Raw genomic sequence first — 17,067 nt, 5'->3', positions numbered from 1 at the left:
GATTGGTGGAAAAGGAAAACATCCAAATAAGAAAAAAAAATCTGGGGTTTTTTCCAGAAGCAATAAAGCAAAGAGGAATAAAATCAAGAGTTGGGTTGCCCAGGTGTGGTCATGCAGGGGGAAACAAAAAAACGAGCAAAGCCCCAAGGTGGTTACGGGGGGGGTTGGAGAAGCATGCGGCATTCGTGTTGAAGCATGCAGGTCCGTATCGGTCTGCACAGCAAACAGAGGGGGAGGAGGGAGAGGAGTAGAGTTTCTGACCTGTGGCTCCTTAAAAGATGCGACGCTCTTCGTCCGGAGAGAATTATAAAATCCTCAAGCTAGGGAGGGGGAAGAAGACAGAAAGATCAGACAAGACAGTTATGGCGTGTGTGTGTGTGTGTGTGTGTGCGTGTGTGTGTCTGCCTACAAGGGGAAGAAGTTTCAGTGTGTGCATGTGTGGTTAGTTGTTTAGAACATGGTTTGACAGATACAATGATGAATCAGTGAAAACACATGTTATACATTAAAACTGACATTAAACAACAGTTTAAAAAAAAAAACATTGAGGAAAGTCTAATTTTCAATCATCCAAACACTCACACACACACAATGAAGGCAGATAATCATTCTAGGAAGGACAAAACAATTATACAGTGACTTAAATATCCTCAAGCACTAAGCCAGTGATATCATATGATGTATATCAGGATACTGTGTTGACTTTTTATAACCAAGGACAAACAAATGGTGAGCAGCCAAATGATAAACATTATCCTGTGTGAATACCATCACAGGAACCTCAGGTCTGTGTTTATTATATCAATTTCCTCTCATTCTACTTCCTTGTCTAACACAGAGGAACCGGCTCTTTGTGTGACACTAAATGAAAGGCTGTGGTCTGCTGTGTGTGTGGACCAACCAGATGTAAGTAAAGTTAAAGTATTTGCCCTTCAACACTGTTGAATTATGTCTGCTCTATGTGTGTTAATCCCATGAGGTCAGGCACAGCCGAGCATGAAATCTGCACAACTTCTATTCTGAGAAGAGTTTGCACAATTTGTAAGGTCATGAATTTGATAAAGGAATGCAAAGAAATGTTGGATTATGTATTAACTAAAATGCTGACTTAAATTGTTTGTTTTAATACTTAAAAAAACAATAAAGGTTTCAGTTTAAATATAGAGACAGCCACACTACTTTTGCACAGCAGTGCTTTGAGCTGAATGCTCATTGACACCAAACGCAAAATGCAGATGAGACTGATGGGAATGCCATTAGTGGTTTTTTTCTTTTCTTTTCTTTTTTTTTTTTAAATCGGTAAGCATATGGGATAAAATGAAATTAAGACAGTTTTACCTATTTTTGTTGCTAAGTTATGAAAATGAACTTGATGGGGGCCATGAATGTGCGTACCATTTTTGCAGTAGATCACCACAATATTTAGGAGCCATCACCTGGAAACAATGAATTAACCTCTTCCACTAGTCCAGCTGTTGTATGTTAAGATATTTTATTGGATAAGTAACAATGTCAGTCTATTGCTAGTGCTAGACTAACAGCATTATATTGTTATTCTCAAAAAGAATAATTGCTAAAAATCATAGTGGATTATTGGGACTATGTAGCTGTGGTTGGATCACATCTGATTAGTAGTTGTTGGGTTTGTATGCCATACAATGTTCAACTTCGTTTTACCAATTTCTAACTGATTCTTAGACGTGAATGGCATCCCTCCTTCTGCAAACTCTTCAAGCCAATTAGAAGAATGCAGACAGAAACAGCATAGACGTAAATCTTGCAACTGGAATAAATCTTCTCTTGGATTTTGTCTTCATGCAGCAAGACATTGGAGAAAAGCCTGGAGCTGATTGAGAAAACAGGTTTTAAGGGAATTTTTATACGCTGTCAGCATTGGTGCTGTGCATCGCTAATAAAGCTAAAAGAGAACAAAGACTTTAGGGAATAATCTGCAGTCAGCTGAGAAATTCTTTTGCTTTCATTTAGTGCGTGAAAACAAGATTTTATAAGTCCAAGGAGGGAAGGTAAAAATCTTCTTATTGTCATCGTGACAGATGGTTGGGCCTCCATTCACAACACTTTCCAGTCTGTTCCCTTAGACTGCTTCCCTGAGCAAAATGAAAACCCTTACAACAAGGCTGAATACATTCTCCCTGCACAAGTACACCAGCTTTATTCCCACAGTCCTCCACAATCCAGCTCTGTTTGAGTGGAAAACATGGGCTTACATATTTACTTTGCCTGGACTATAGCTCAGTTTGTGACTCATGGGCAGTTTCCACTTGTAGTTTTTAAACAGAGAAGGCCTGTTTACTATTGCACTCTACACAATCTCCGATTTATCTTTAAATAAATAACAAAGATAAAAGTTGGTAAAACACCAAGATAAGAGAATAAAGCTGTCAAAATTGATGCCTCTAGCAAAGCAATGAATACTGTCCCAGAACAAGGAGATAAGTCTTCCAGACAACTGAATTCAGGTCACCCAAATCAACCCAAATATGCAGATTCATTAGCATTTGCTTGGTGGGGTAAGCTACTGTAATGCAGGCCCCCTGCTCTACTGTATAAAAGAATAATCAGATTATGTTAAGCGGTGATGATACACACCAGACTACAAACATTTGTAGCTGACCGATCACATGAAAAACGGATTTGGGTGTGCACAAGCATTAAAGCAATTTCCTGAGGTTTCACATTTATTAAAGTGGTGACCACAGCGTCCTGCACTGAACTGGTTGTGGTGCTGGATATTTGACAGCATTTAGACTGCTTATTAAAATTCTGTCATCAGGTATAGATTTCAACTGTCCATATATTATAGCATGATTCATGGAGCCACATAGGACGATGATTCATGGACATCAAGGTCAAGACACGCGTCCTTCAGCATGCACAACGTATCACACTGTGTTTCCTCCCATCGTCTCCCTCGCTTTCCCATTCTGCTGCCACTCCTTCACTCACATACACAGAAAAAAACGTGTATGCAAACAAGCCCAAATACACGATATGTTGAATCCCTGCCTCTCGTCGTCCTCTGACAGCATCAATGGAGCACTGGGAGTAGATGACAGTTGCATAAGATTGATGAGCCGTAGGTCAAAGTGTGCATCCCGCTTGACATCTTCAGGAAGCACTTTGACTTTGCTTTCCTCGGCTCCCACAAAACCCCAATGACAGCTGATACAGGCTTTTTACGATGCACCCACGAATCCCAATGACACCAGTGACACCGGTGACACCGTGCCTTTGCATGTCTCAATTCACGATGTCCTGAGTGGGTGTCGAGCCCAGCAGCGCCCCTAAAACCACGCCCTTGGTGACACAGTGGTCTGGAGAGGGAAGAAAGAGGAAATGGAGATGTCACGGGTCTGGGGTTTTTAATTGATGAGTGGACTTGAATGAGGACCGGGCAAAGCTAGCCTTTTGAAGACTCTTCAAGCCAGAACAAATGTATTAATGGCTCTCCTTCAGAAACTCAGCGTATGGTAAACATACTGACAGGATGTGCTATTGAGCTCGCTCTGCTGTGACACCTGATTTTCCCCCGGATGATAAAAGGTCACAGCTCGAGCTTTGTCTGTACCTTACGACCACCACAACTCCACGTCTCTTCCCCGTGCACAACACTAGTACATTTAATTCAGATATTTTGACCTACTTCTCTCTTGTCATTGTTCCCAGAAGAGCACACAGCAACAGTTTAGACTGACAGAGAGAACAGATGGACTAATTTCTTTAAGCACAAGACGTACCAGACAATAACAAAGTTCAGTTTTGTCTCTGGAACAGGGAAAATGTCTCAAAATGCCTGGAGAACGTCTTATCAGCCAAGGTTTCTATTCGTGGAGGTATAAAAGAAAACATCTAACAGTCTTTAGCCATGCTAACAGCTTCATGAGGTTACATTCAGCAGAGCAGCACTGTGATTTAAATAGCTGCTGTCCACATGCTAACATACTGAGAATGACAAGGCTAACATGCTGATGTTTAGCAGGTATCATCTTCACTATGTCCACCACTTCACTTTAGTGTGTTAGCGTTCTAACATTTGCTAATTTGCTAAGGCTGATGGGAGTCATTACTTTGCAGGTGCTTGGTCATAAATCAAAGTACTGGACTAACTGGGAAGCTGGTACTGGACACTACTTGGAAAGCGAAGGGAGATCACTGAAGTGATTAGAATTCACCCTTAAAGGGGAATTAAGTCTGTACATCCAACAGCTGGCGAAAGAATTCACCCAAACCCACAAATATCACCCCCATGGTGATCCTACAGGAAAAGTCAGTGGATTATCAGTCATTAGGATTTATCCTCTGGATGTCATTCATTTGTGAAGAAACTTTAATGACAAGCCATCCGCTAGCTGTTAAAATATTCTGGTCTGGATTAATGACGACTGACACAGATTCCTAAAAGTCACTACTGAATGATGAGACTGTTAAGACCAAAGACCATTTTTGTCCCGTGTTTCATTCAGGTGGTTAATGGACATTAGTTTGCATGTATGCAATAATTAAACTACAAACATTGAGTCAAATTACAGATTGGACTGCACTAGGAGGTGCAACGTTCCAATATCTTTACAGTTAATGATGTGACTTTGGAGCGCACATCCAGATGTCTGTCAGGTTGTTAACTGGGTGAAGTGCTGCAGGTTAGTGTAAGTAACAGTTAGATCTTAACCAGCTTCTATCTTCGCCCCCCTGAGACTGACATGAACACACACATGGGACCTTGACTGTAACAGATAGGCAAAGCACACATACAAAGCAGACCGGGAATGGCCACTCATCCCCATGACAGTGTGGTCATTCCAGTAAAACCCTCAAGCTTCCCCACCCCTCACACACTCACACACACACACACATATGTGCAGCCAACCTTACTGTCCATCTATAAACATCCCAAGTCTCTGACAAGGCTGTCAGCGAACACCACCACAGGTGGGGGAGGGAAGAAAAATAAGAAGGACAGGAGAAGAGAGAGAAAACAGGGCTTCCTATGAGACAAGATATTCTGGCGTGCACATTCATACAGTGACTGACGAGAGAGGACAAAGAGAAGAACGAGGAGATGTGAGTAGGAGGAGGATTCTCCTTATGGAAAACAAGAATGGAACGGTTGCATAAAGAAACATGATCGTATGGTTGGAGGGCTTATGGAACAATGCCCATGCTGATTTTGTTTTTGTGCTTTTCTTAAAGGAGAGGACAGATTCACCCAGTTGGAGAGACACAACTGAGAGTTCTAAGCTTATCATACTTACATTTTTTTTAATTTGTAAAATGACATTTTGCACGGAGCCTACATTCTCGCCGTGTGTTTCAGGCTTCGCATTTCTGTCCTACTTTCCTACATGACGCAATCCTGTGAACCCTGGTGCAAATCTTTTAGAAAGAAAGAAAAACAAGAAGTAGGTGAAATTCCAGTTTATTTAAATCCTGCATGGAGGGTGCATGGACTCTGTACTTTAGCACACAAACATACACACACACAAAAGCTGTGTGTTGAAGAGGATTACGCAGGCTGGAATTTAAACAGTACGAATCCCTGTCTACAAGCACTGCGAAGCAAATCTGGCTTTAGAAACTTTCCTCATCCCAGAGCATCCTGGCAGGAGGCGGTACTTAAAATCCTGCAATTGAAACATGTTCGTTTTTGAGGATGCAAGAGCACATCTGCAGATGGATTAGCAGCTCCTGAATCAATAGCAACATCTGCATGGAAAACACAGACAAAAAGCTCTTCTACTTGAGGGTCATATGCACTTTCTTGCAAAAGATCAGAAAATTGTTAAGAAGACCCACAAACAACAAGCATTCCACTTGTTCTAGATGTGTTCCCAAGTCAGCTGGTATCTTGGAATACCAACAGGAATGCACATATCCGTAGGAATGTCCACTGATATCTTGCAATGTGTAAATGTTTGCTCATGAGCGAGTCAGAGAAAAAAAAAAAAAAAAAAAGGGTGCGGGGGTGCATTTGTGCTTGTGTGTTGGAGAGAAAATAAGTAGCCGTCTTCTTCAGCCTTTTGTATGAATCTTAAGTAGTCCCATGTTGAGGGAGGCTTTGTTCGCCGTCACTGTCGGGGGGCACGTCCTCCAACTTTTCCCCTCACTTCCTTTTAGCATAACATCTATCATTCTTCCCAGTCAAACAATCATCCTACAACATGGACTAGCATCGAGCACACAATAAACTACCCCTCCCCACCACCACCACCACTTTCTGGTTGCTTGGATACCTTTCATCCAGTGGGGCAGCTTGTCAACAACATCATCACTTACTTAGAAACTCTCAACCTTCACTTCATTCGATTTGGTCCGGCCGGCGCCTTAATAAAAATTCTGCTGCATTTTGTTTTCAAAACAAAGTTTCCAAGAACATTTTTTTTTTTCTTTATGTGGCATCCAAAACACTTAAAAACGTCTTAACCATGAATGTCTGGCTCTGCAAAAATTGCAATGCATCCTTAAGGGAACTGTTGAAGTGGTACAACCTTCTAATTTGCAAGAGAAATTCCCCTCTGGGCAAATATAGCATTATCCAGTTGTACTAAACAACGACATGCACAATATTTTATGTTGACATTATAGCGTGCCAGTGTTAGCCAGGGGAGGCACCCTGAGGCCTGATTCAGAGAAAGACTGAGTGATTCACCAGAGCCCCCCTCCTCTTCTCTCATGCACTCTCTAAAGGGTGAACAGGTGCATTAGTAATAAGTGGAGAGATGCTGGATGTTGACTAAGTGCATACAAACACTGAATCACATCAGCCTCATTTCATCTGCCTTCGAACTTCACTCATGTTCACCCTGTGCGTATAAACCTCTGCGTCTTCACTGCTCTCTGGACATGCATCTATTATCACTACACATTATCAAAGCATTCTGAAAACAACCTACTTCTTTTGGTCTTGTTACAGACCAAACTTTCTTTTAACTGCTCCTTTCATTTGCTGTAACTCAAGCCCATAATAGTCCCGGCTTTGCATGAGCCTCCGCTGTGTTTGTGCCTGTCCCTTTCAGCTGACCGGCCCGCACCACTTATTCCGCTTATTATGAACGCTGACAGCAAATTATTTTGCTTACTGCACCCAAATCCTCCATACTCTATAGATCAAATCCAACAAACACTGGACTGAGAGACAAAGTTGACAAAAGACACAAAAAGAGAAAAGAGATAGAGAGCATAGATAGAGAACTGGTGCAAAATGAAAAGGGGGGGGAAGGGAAAAGATGAAGACGGAACCCCGAAAAAAGAAAATCAGGGAGGACACAAAGAAGGAGCAGAAGAAGAGGTAATACGGCAAAGGCTCAAAACCCTTTAAATGACTGTGTTTTGTCAGGGAAAGAAAGACCAGCTAACAGCAGCAGCAGCAGCAGCAGCATACCAGCACAGTGAACGAGAATGCAAATCAGCCCTGATGCAAATGTCATACGTCTTCAGGGGCCAAACAGACTGTCTTTATACCAACCCCCCACCACAACACACTTCTCTCTGTGCTATCCGAACCCCGGTTTCTGCGCTGAAACACACTCCTCACATAAACACTTCCAGGAGACAATCTTGTGGAGAGCGAGCGAAGTGTAACCACAAGAGACAACATCATCTTCTTACTTCACTCTCAACAAAAGGCCAGAGCACAGTGAGCTCTTTACACATTTACACACAGACGTGCTCTTGAAGGAGATAAACCACCTACTTGTCCGTCATGGCGTCGGCGAGCGAAAACTGATTCATTAAATCTTCTTTTCACTTTTCTTCACACGGTTGGAAATGGTTGAGGAAGAGACCCAGGGTGAATGTCACAACGCAGGTCTACAAAAGAGGAAAAAAGAAACTTCAATTTATTCATTTATTCACATCTACAGTAAGTTAAAAAAAAGATAATATCAAACTCGCCACAGAAAATGGGGAAACATGCACATTACAGCCCAGTACAGCACAAAGATAGTCAGTTTATTGTTGTAAATGACAAAAAAAATAAAATATTTGCATTTGAGAAGCAGAAAACCAGTTATTTTAAGGATGCAACAAAGAATTTGCTTCATTTAATCTGCAGATTTTTTTCCCCTCAACGAATTGATTCAGTTCAATCCATGAACACAAAAAACGCCTTAAGCATCTTCCTTAAATTAAAGATGAACAGCCCAAAATATTTAAATTGCAATTTCATAGGAGAAAGACTGGCAGAAAATCCTTACATCTGAGAAGATGGAAACAGCAAATACTTGCCATTTTCTCAGAAACAAAGGCTGACACAATGTGATGCTAAAAATAGTTACAGATTAATGTTCTTTTGACTGATTAATCAACTGTTCAACTCGTCGTTCCAGCTTCAGAATATTGGCATTTTTTGCTTGAATACAAATAAAAGAATGACTTGATTATTAAATGACATTAATTGACTTATCACTAAAATGCCCGGTGATAAATCAAATTCAACATCTTTTTATCTTGAGTCATGTGCAACATTTTGTTCTACATGCAAGTAGGTCAAGTTATTTGATTTCTATGATTAGAAACAAATATTATCAAATCTTTTGTGGCTGTTACTGCAAACCAACTGAACAGGCCATCGTCCAGGCCAGGAGTACATCGAACTTTGCTTCACTTGTTCACAGTTAGCCTAGCAAGGCCTGAGCTTTCTGAGGGATACTGTTACCATAGTAACCAAGGCAGCCAACCAGGCAGCTAGCTAGCATAAACAGAGAGCTCCAAGAACTGCACTGGTACATGTGATGAGTAGACAGTATGAATGTGGTCACAGATAAAAACTGAAGTGCTAAGAGTTTGTGGAGAAATGATCATCCAGCATAAATCATTTGTTAAAGATTACTAATAAAAAGGTCATAAATAGTCTAAATTATCAATAAGGTGTAACAAATACCACACATTAGAGAAATCTATAAAACTCATCTCTAATGATGCATACTTATGAATGCACATAAATCAGCAGATTTACCTCCCTGCCAGCATTCTGATTTTAAATTTTAATAAGGCCATGAGACATCCTGTGTGTCCCGCTGGCTGATGAGCAAACTCCAAACCTGGCATTAGCTCTTCGGCTTATCTGCCTTTAAAAGATTACGATATCAGCACATTAGATTCATAGATTATATCCTGTAATGTGTTAACACACTGACATAACACAGATTGTGACCTGCCAAAGTGGGATTTAGCTCCTGTAAGCAGATAAACAGTAAATACTAATTCACAGATACTGAAGTATACATAATAGATGTGAAGAACGGGGACTGAACGTAAGGTCTCGACCCCACCCAATCCAATCAGCCCCAAACCCAGACAGTCAGCCACCAGCCAATGAGCCAGTCTGTCTGCACGGGGACCACGGCTAAATGGGCTCATGTGCCTCCTTTTCCCTGCCTTCCTTTCACCTCCACACACAGTGACTATTCATTTCCCCTGAACTCTGAACTCTGGGTCTGCAAGATGTCTCTTTTTTACTGATTTAATAATGCAGTTGGTTACCTGTCAGTCTGTCTCTTTCATGTTCTTGTCTAAAAGCAGTTCACCGAACCTCTGCCCATATGTCTGTCTTCAGGGCAGAAACAGGCAGTAGCTGTATACACCCAAGCAATTTCTGGTAATCAATTTAGAAACCATTTCCGCTGGTCTCTCGGGCGCTGCGTTGATCGGAAATATTTTCAAGGAGGAAATATACTCAAATAAACATCTGAGTTACCTTGAACAAACAGGTTTGAAAGTATATGAGGACAGAATATTGATAATGGGGGAGATAATAACCATCCCTCCTTTTCATCCATAACATCAGAAGAAATTAAATGTGAGCTTTTTTTCCCAAGAATTACAGTAAGTCTATTTTCAAATGGTGTTTTCCTACAACTAAACTGTTCAAGTATCACATGCCGTTGCCACCCAAGCATGGGAGCTTCGTATGAAAACTGTCACGCGCGCTCTGTGATGATGATCTATGTAGTGTTTTGCTGCAAAGCAAGTAGTTTCTTACCCAAAACCCCATATTAAACTGCCTTCTCCTCCTCACGCAAACAGTGATGCAGTGCCTGGATGCTGGCTCAACTTTCCACACAATGCTGAACACTGCGCACAACAAAGAGCAGCAACTGTGCAGCAAGACACTTGCAGCGAGTGGTTTAAAAAAAGACCACATGAATGTCAAAAGATAGAGCGGTTTCCACATGTGCATGTCAGAGATAGAGACCTGCTCAGGGCTAGAAGAACAGGGCTCCTTAAAGTAAAGCGAAAACGCTTGAAAAGACACGTTAGCTGGCTTTGATCTACATGTGCTCAGCGCTCACAAACAATCAAACACAGCATATTTCTGCAAGTGTTTCAATGCGCGGCTGAGGAGACCAACTTGTGGCATAGTGCAGGAAAATCTGAACTGTCCAAGCTGGGAGGGCAATGCCACTCCTTCCTCTCTCAGGGGAGATTTATGAGCAGCCTGCCAAGAGAAGACAAACTCTTTCCACATCTTACTATAAACAAAACATTGAGGTAGAAAAAAAATACTGTCCCTTTTTCTCTTCCTTAAAAACACCTTCAGTTGCACAGTCAACGAGAGGTAAAAAGCAGACAGGCTAAGGTAACTATGAGGGTAATTTCCTAAATAAAGGCAGAGTAGAGTCCCACTCACTGCATGATGACAACCAGCCATCAACCACAACACTGAATTATTTACCTCTTAGATGAGATTTGGGTAAAAATAGCAAGCGCTAGGCTGGAGACTCCCTGCACTCCACAGAGTAGGCTTTAAAAATATATCTTCGGCTATTGCACAAGAAGAAAAAAGGCGTCAACATCGTTAGATGCCAGCAGTCAACACACTCGTCGGTGTCAACACAAGCTGTATGTGACGTGAATCTTACCATTATCTGAGTGGGAACATCCTGCAGGTTGAGAGGGAGGAACGCTGTAGCAAAGGCTCTTCCAACCTGGCTCAGTCACACTGTTATTACTGGGAAACTCACCAGAGGTTTGCATGACAGATGAAAAAATAGAATACGGTCATCCAGCACGACTAGTCTGTCACCTCCTCCCTCTCTCCTCCTCCTCCTCCCCGGTCAAGCTCCTTCTCTCTGACTCTCCCTCCTTCGATCTCTCAGTCTCTGCCTACCCCCCTCTCTCTAGCTTACTGAAGAAGGAAAAAAAAAAAGCACAAGATGCTCCAAAGGGTGGAGAGGTAGCGCTTGCATTCAAGACCTATTTCACTTTAGCGCATGTCGTTGGCAGACTGTCTCCACCTGAGTGCATAACAAAACAGCTCGGATTGCCTCTTCCCCCCTGTCACAGCGGTGAAACGCTGCTCGCCAGTGGAGAGCGACAGCGCAGAGATCGCGCCTCTGGAAAGCGTCAATGCACACAATTGCTGAGGAGGGGGAGGGGGAATTTGGGGTGGCGGGTGAGGGGGAGACAAGAGGGGGGGGCCTGAGGTTGGGGTGGTGTGTGTCTGCAGGAGTGTGTCTATTGTTGTGGGGACATTTTTTTTGCCACTCCTTTAAAAGCTGAATGAGGGCTGCAGGTCCAGCTGCTGGCCTCTCTCAGCACCGTATTCAGCAGCCCTGGATGATGTAAACTGCGCACACAGGTTAACTGTTAAAACTGTTTGCATCCTCAGGCAATGATGTCAGGACTTCATTGGCTCTATGCAAACACTACACAAATCAAACAGCCAGCAGCAACAAGCTGATAACAGAAAAACTGATTAAAATCTGATGACTGCAAATTAAGTTTCTGACAGGCAAGCACCTTCTAATGCAAAATCTATCACCTATAAACAAATGAAGCGGAAGGTTTGACTGCTTGATAACAGAACAAAGTTCAATCAAGGCAGAAAAACACCTTCTCCAGTCAGCAGTGTCAGACGGGGATATCCTCCACAGCGACAGAGTGTACTGTATGCAGCCTCGCTGTCCCCGCTGCATTCCCTTCCAGCTCCCTGCTCTCAGCAACACAATGCTGGGGACCTTTTCAAAACATCAAGTAGGCTGTCAATAGCGCTGCAGCAACGGATCAGTAAGCTTCCTCCACTCTCAGCAATATCAGTCATAGCAGTGGGTGCAACATCTTTGGAAACTTTACCGATTTCCAGCACAGTTTGCATTAATGCATCTATTTTATAATATGCAACTACATTATGTGCGTTAATTGCAGGTCATGGATGGTTCTTCACTTCATTTCCTAACCAAATATAACGTGCAACCAGGCTTAATGCCCGGTGTTTATCTTCATGCATCTGAAACCACCGTTCAATCATGAGACAATTTTGCTGAGACATCTCTGGAATGCAGCAATGCATTATGCATGGCCAGTAACACACGCATGCACACATAAACTGCCTACACATGCCACTGTCTGCTGCTGCTGATATGCAGCCAGATGCTGCTCTGTTTGCCAGGAGGAAATTATTCCAGCCTGAGGGTGTTGGGGTACGAGGGTGTGGCAGGGGAGGTTTGTGTGTTTCAAAAGGAGGTGGGGGTCGTCCCAGATGTCCGTTTCATGGAGCCACAACAGCACACCTCAACATCAGAGCAGCACAGGCTGGCCCCTGACCTCTACCCTTTAACTCCTGCAGGACCAAAACAATGAGGTCGCTGCAAGTCATACATCAAACTCGCCAACGTTATTTCCTAAAACTGTGACCGTCATTGTTGTGTGCGTCGCATGCCTCCTCTTTTAGCATGCAGTGCGTATGATTTTGAATGAAAAAGAAGAGAATCGTGTTCGCAGACTCGTCTGCCAAGAGAAAATTAGATTGCTAATGAGCAGGAGGGAACAATAAGGGTCGCATGTGTCAGTGCCAAAGACACGACACCTTTTAGAGTGACCTCCACAGCAGGAGGGGGAGCGCTACCGCTTAGATCATTTGCAGGTACTCCAGGCTTTTCTACCAGAAGAGGTGGCTGACGACCAACGGAAAAAAGCCTTCGACACCCATGAATGGTCACCATCAAATCCACGAAGAGTTTATTCAATTACGTGACAGTCACTCAATGCAGGCATGTGAAGAAACGTGGCATCTCTGAAAGCAGGGTGTGTGAGGTTTTACGAATAATTGCATTTGTATGTGAATGCTAATGCAGCATGTGTGCTTAATGCGAGCAGCCTATATGCAACACTGGATACCCTCCAGCCAGAACAGATTTCAATGCTCCAACTTTTTTTTTTACAAGAGAGAAATTTGACGAACAGCCAAAGCTTGGTCTGAAACCCAAACAAGGCATCCAAGTAAATAACCCCTGACATGCAAAACAAATGCCATTTCTGCACAAAGTTCAAGTTTTAAACAAAGCTCTCTTTCAGCTACGCATTTCCTCACTAAATTCCCATTTTAAATTGATTATTGATTGAAAAAAAAAGGACACTAAAGGCGTGTTTGCAAGCTGATGTGTGGTTATTTCTGACAAGCAAGAGCATTCTGTGTAATTTCATTTCCGACATGTGAATCCCGTGCTTCCAATGAAAGCGGGAAAACAAGACAATAAGCAAGTTAAAGATAGATCAGTCTCTCCACTAATAGAGTTACACGTGTTAAAAATAGACTAGTTTGAGTGTTTAATGTATGCCAAGCTTTCCACACATAAAAAACAGGTATGGTAAACAGCAAAAACAGCACAGAGATCTATTTAACACATCAGCGCTGCGGTTTATCTACAAAAGTGTGCAAAGAAGAGGAAAAAGCTGGACTTGAAATTACTGTATTTAGGCCCCAATGCTTGTAACCTGCCTATTTTTAAAGACAACAATAAATCTACCTCACCATTCTTTCCGACAGAAATTCCAAAACCAGCAAGAAGCAATTACAACCTTACAACACAACTTGTAACCTGAGGGAAAGTCAGAGTGACGGACAGAAATGCCTGCACCGCTCGGCGGCAGCCAGTGGTTTAATGATTTGTCTGCTTCTGGTGAATGATCACACAGCAATATCCTGTTCTGGCCAGTTCTCTGGGCCCCCCTGAGGGTCTGGCTGACATGATTCTGGCTCGCCCGGGTGCCAGCCTGCCCATCATATTGACAAGATCCGGGTGCCTGCCCCGATGCCTGATACGACCCGGCCAAGGACCTGTGGAATCAAGATCGATGAGGCAGAAGAATTACTTGTTGAGGAGACGGGACGTCACAGCCTGTGCGTTTTGGTGAAATGCTGAGCGAAGAGGAGGGAGAGGCGGGGCGGGTAATGTCACTAACGAAGCAGCGGAAAACAGATTTAGAAAACACAACAGTTGTATTTAGGGGAGCAAACCTCACAGCGGGCATGTTCCAAGATTCCACAGTGCTTATGCAATGTAAACTAAGCCTGTATATAATGTGAGGGGCGTTTCTTTAGTCTTAAGGAAAGAGCGTTAAGGTAATTCTGCATTTTTCATGTGCCTGAAAAGTAATAAAGTTCAGGAGTTGAGCTGCAACTTACATTTAATCACTACTGAATAATCTGAAGAATATTTTCCAGATAAATCCTTCAATCATTTTGGCAATAAAATGCACCCAAATCAGAATCTTTAGTGCAGGAGTGACAAAAATTATCTGGTTCTACTTTCTCAAACGTGCCTTTTATGGTTTTCCTGCAATTTTTTTTTATCTACGAGCACTGGAGAAGTGTTCACCTCTCACTTAGTCAATTTGCACTGTGATTTTTACCCTATTTTCAGACCTTTTATAGTCCAAAAAACAAACGAGGAGATGAATTAATACGGAAAGCTGCAACCATAATTCGATTATCCAAATAGTTTCCACTGCTGCTGAATGATTTGGGAGGGAAATTGCAATTTTTCTGACGGGCATCGTGACTATGATTTGATTTGCGGTTAAATTTCTCTAAGTTCTTTTTCGGTTTGATCTTCACCGTGTAATGGATTTACAACGTGACGAAGCAACAACACGAGACACCAGGGACGATGGCGTGAATTTGTAAAAACCACTGACACAACAGGTTAAAGTCCAGCTCAGACATGTTGCACAACACATATCCTAAATTGCAGCATTTGCAATCTGCAAATTGCATCACTTCAAACTGCAATTTTTGATTTTTTAAAATCGATTAAAAGGAAGAACCGAGCACATGAAAGTCTTCACCCTTGGGTTGAAGAAGGTCAAGAGAAGGCAGGGGATGATGACAGTGGTGCGCTCTGAATTATACTGCAAAGAGCCAAGAAAGTGGCAGGGAGATGCAGGGCTTCAGAGAGCCCGGCCAGAGGGCAAACGGTGAGACAGAGAGCAGCTCCATAACTTCTTATTACTCCCTGCGGTCTGCACAGCTCCACACCAGCAAAGACTAGACATGCAGGTGAAAGGTTTACGAGCCTCCACTGATGAGCCCCAGCTGCACTCTACTGCCCTCCTGTCCTGGGCACAAGATGCCCTGAAGCCTGCAGAGCAAAACTTCCAGGAGACATGAAGGCTGCAGGTACGTGGGTGCTGCACATGCTCCTTTAGACAAACTGTGGTTACGTGGCTGTGTGCTGCAGCGCTGTCAATAAAGCGCTTTTGTTATTGCACTGAAAGAGCACCCTTGATTTATGCATGCCAAGGGTAAGAAACCCCTGAGTGACCCCTGGGTGCCAGAATGGCATTTTAAAAAGGTGCAAGTGGAGTTTAAAGTTTAAAAAGATGCCTCATATCCTGGAGTGATTTACTTTTCAAAAGACAGTGACAGCGACTGCGCGGACTCAACAGTCGCGTGCTAACATCTTATATTTATATATTTTTAGCATTTCGGGGCTAAGAAACGTCGCGGGAAAGTTGCGTAAAAGTGTGAAACTCCGTCAAAACGTGGAGAAGCTCGAAAAATAAATTGAAAGCGAGTATTTTTCGGGTCTCTGTTGGGTTTTTTTTTTTTTTTTTTTTTAACTTCAGTGCAACAAGTGCAGCTGAGCTTGAAGTCCGCGACAGCACGCATGAGTACGAGCAGCAGGCTGGAATAACTTGAGCGGTTTCACACAGAAAAAGTCCCCCGAGTTACTTTCACCGGTCAGCCGCGGGTACATAAAGCCTTCGGTGGGGTGAAAGCGAGCGGTACTCACTGCGGGGAGGTGGTCCTCTTTGTCCCGGTGTGTCCGGAGGTGAGTGTTGTAGCAGCAGCAGCAGCAGCAGCAGCGTGACACAGTACGGTGGTGGTGGCTCTCGCTCTCTCGCTCTCTCTCGCTCTCTCTCTCTCTCTCTCGCTCTCTCAGCGCAGCATGGCGGCGGCTGCAACTCAGACTGACGATTCAAACCTCTCCCGGCTGAGATAGCAGCAGACAGGGGGAGGTGCAGGAGGAGGACGAGGAGGAGGAGGAGGAGGGAGACCGAGGTAGCACCACTAGTAACTGAGTACTGCTACGCTGTGTGTTGTTGTTGCCTGACTTTGTCACGTAAATGTATGAGTGGTGGGAAAGTGAATGAGTAATTTCTATCATGCTAACTAAAGATTCTTTAAAAAAAAAAAAAAAATCTGTTTATTTATTTATTTATTTATTTATTTATTTATTTATTTATCAAATGAGTAGTAGAAAATCGTTTTAAAATCTACTTCTTTTTGCATTTTTAGGACATTTTTATAAAACAAAACGTTAACTAAAGATTATGCTTATTCTTATTATTTCTAATAATAATTTATTTTAAAAATGGGTGGTAGAATGTTCGTTTTTTTCTCTCTCTCTACTTCTGTTTGTATTTTTAGGACATATTTTTCTAATTATGTTTATTTAAATATTTCATCCAAGACATGTCATCAGATCATAAAGCATAATGCATTGATTTCTTGTCTTTTCTTTTCTTTCCTTTTTTAATTAAACAACTTTTACTTGTTTTTCTGCTTTGTGTATTGCTTCTTACCTTACTAACCTTAATTTATGAGAGGTAGGAAAGTAAATGAGGTAGTTCTATAGAATAAAATGTTAACTAAAAATTATTATTATTATTTATAACAAAAACTATTTATTCCTATTTATAATGATAATTTATTTTAAAAACAAGTAGTAGATTTTTTTTTTCTTAAATCTACTTCGGGTTTTCCGGCTTCCTCCCACACATTTCCAAAAACATGTTGAAGTTAATTGGTGATTCTAAATTGTC

At 42.4% G+C, this 17,067-nt stretch overlaps 1 protein-coding gene across 2 annotated transcripts in view; it reads right to left on the bottom strand.

Moving 5' to 3' along the window:
* sema4d (sema domain, immunoglobulin domain (Ig), transmembrane domain (TM) and short cytoplasmic domain, (semaphorin) 4D) overlaps positions 1-16,155 on the bottom strand; it is a 43,203-nt gene extending 27,048 nt beyond the window's left edge. For both annotated transcript variants that reach the window (XM_008296734.1, XM_008296733.1), the window contains exons 1-3: positions 16,035-16,155; positions 7,712-7,827; positions 262-320 (exon numbers count right to left, since the gene is read on the bottom strand). The gene's annotated coding sequence lies outside the window, so the exon portion shown is untranslated. The remainder of the gene's footprint in view (positions 1-261; positions 321-7,711; positions 7,828-16,034) is intronic.
* Positions 16,156-17,067: the final 912 nt, after the last annotated feature.

Source organism: Stegastes partitus, unplaced genomic scaffold (assembly GCF_000690725.1).
Source record: "Stegastes partitus isolate 25-593 unplaced genomic scaffold, Stegastes_partitus-1.0.2 Scaffold1149, whole genome shotgun sequence".
Taxonomy (NCBI): domain Eukaryota; kingdom Metazoa; phylum Chordata; class Actinopteri; family Pomacentridae; genus Stegastes; species Stegastes partitus.
Note: the sequence above shows the minus strand (reverse complement) of the source record. Positions and strands in the feature narration are given on the sequence as shown.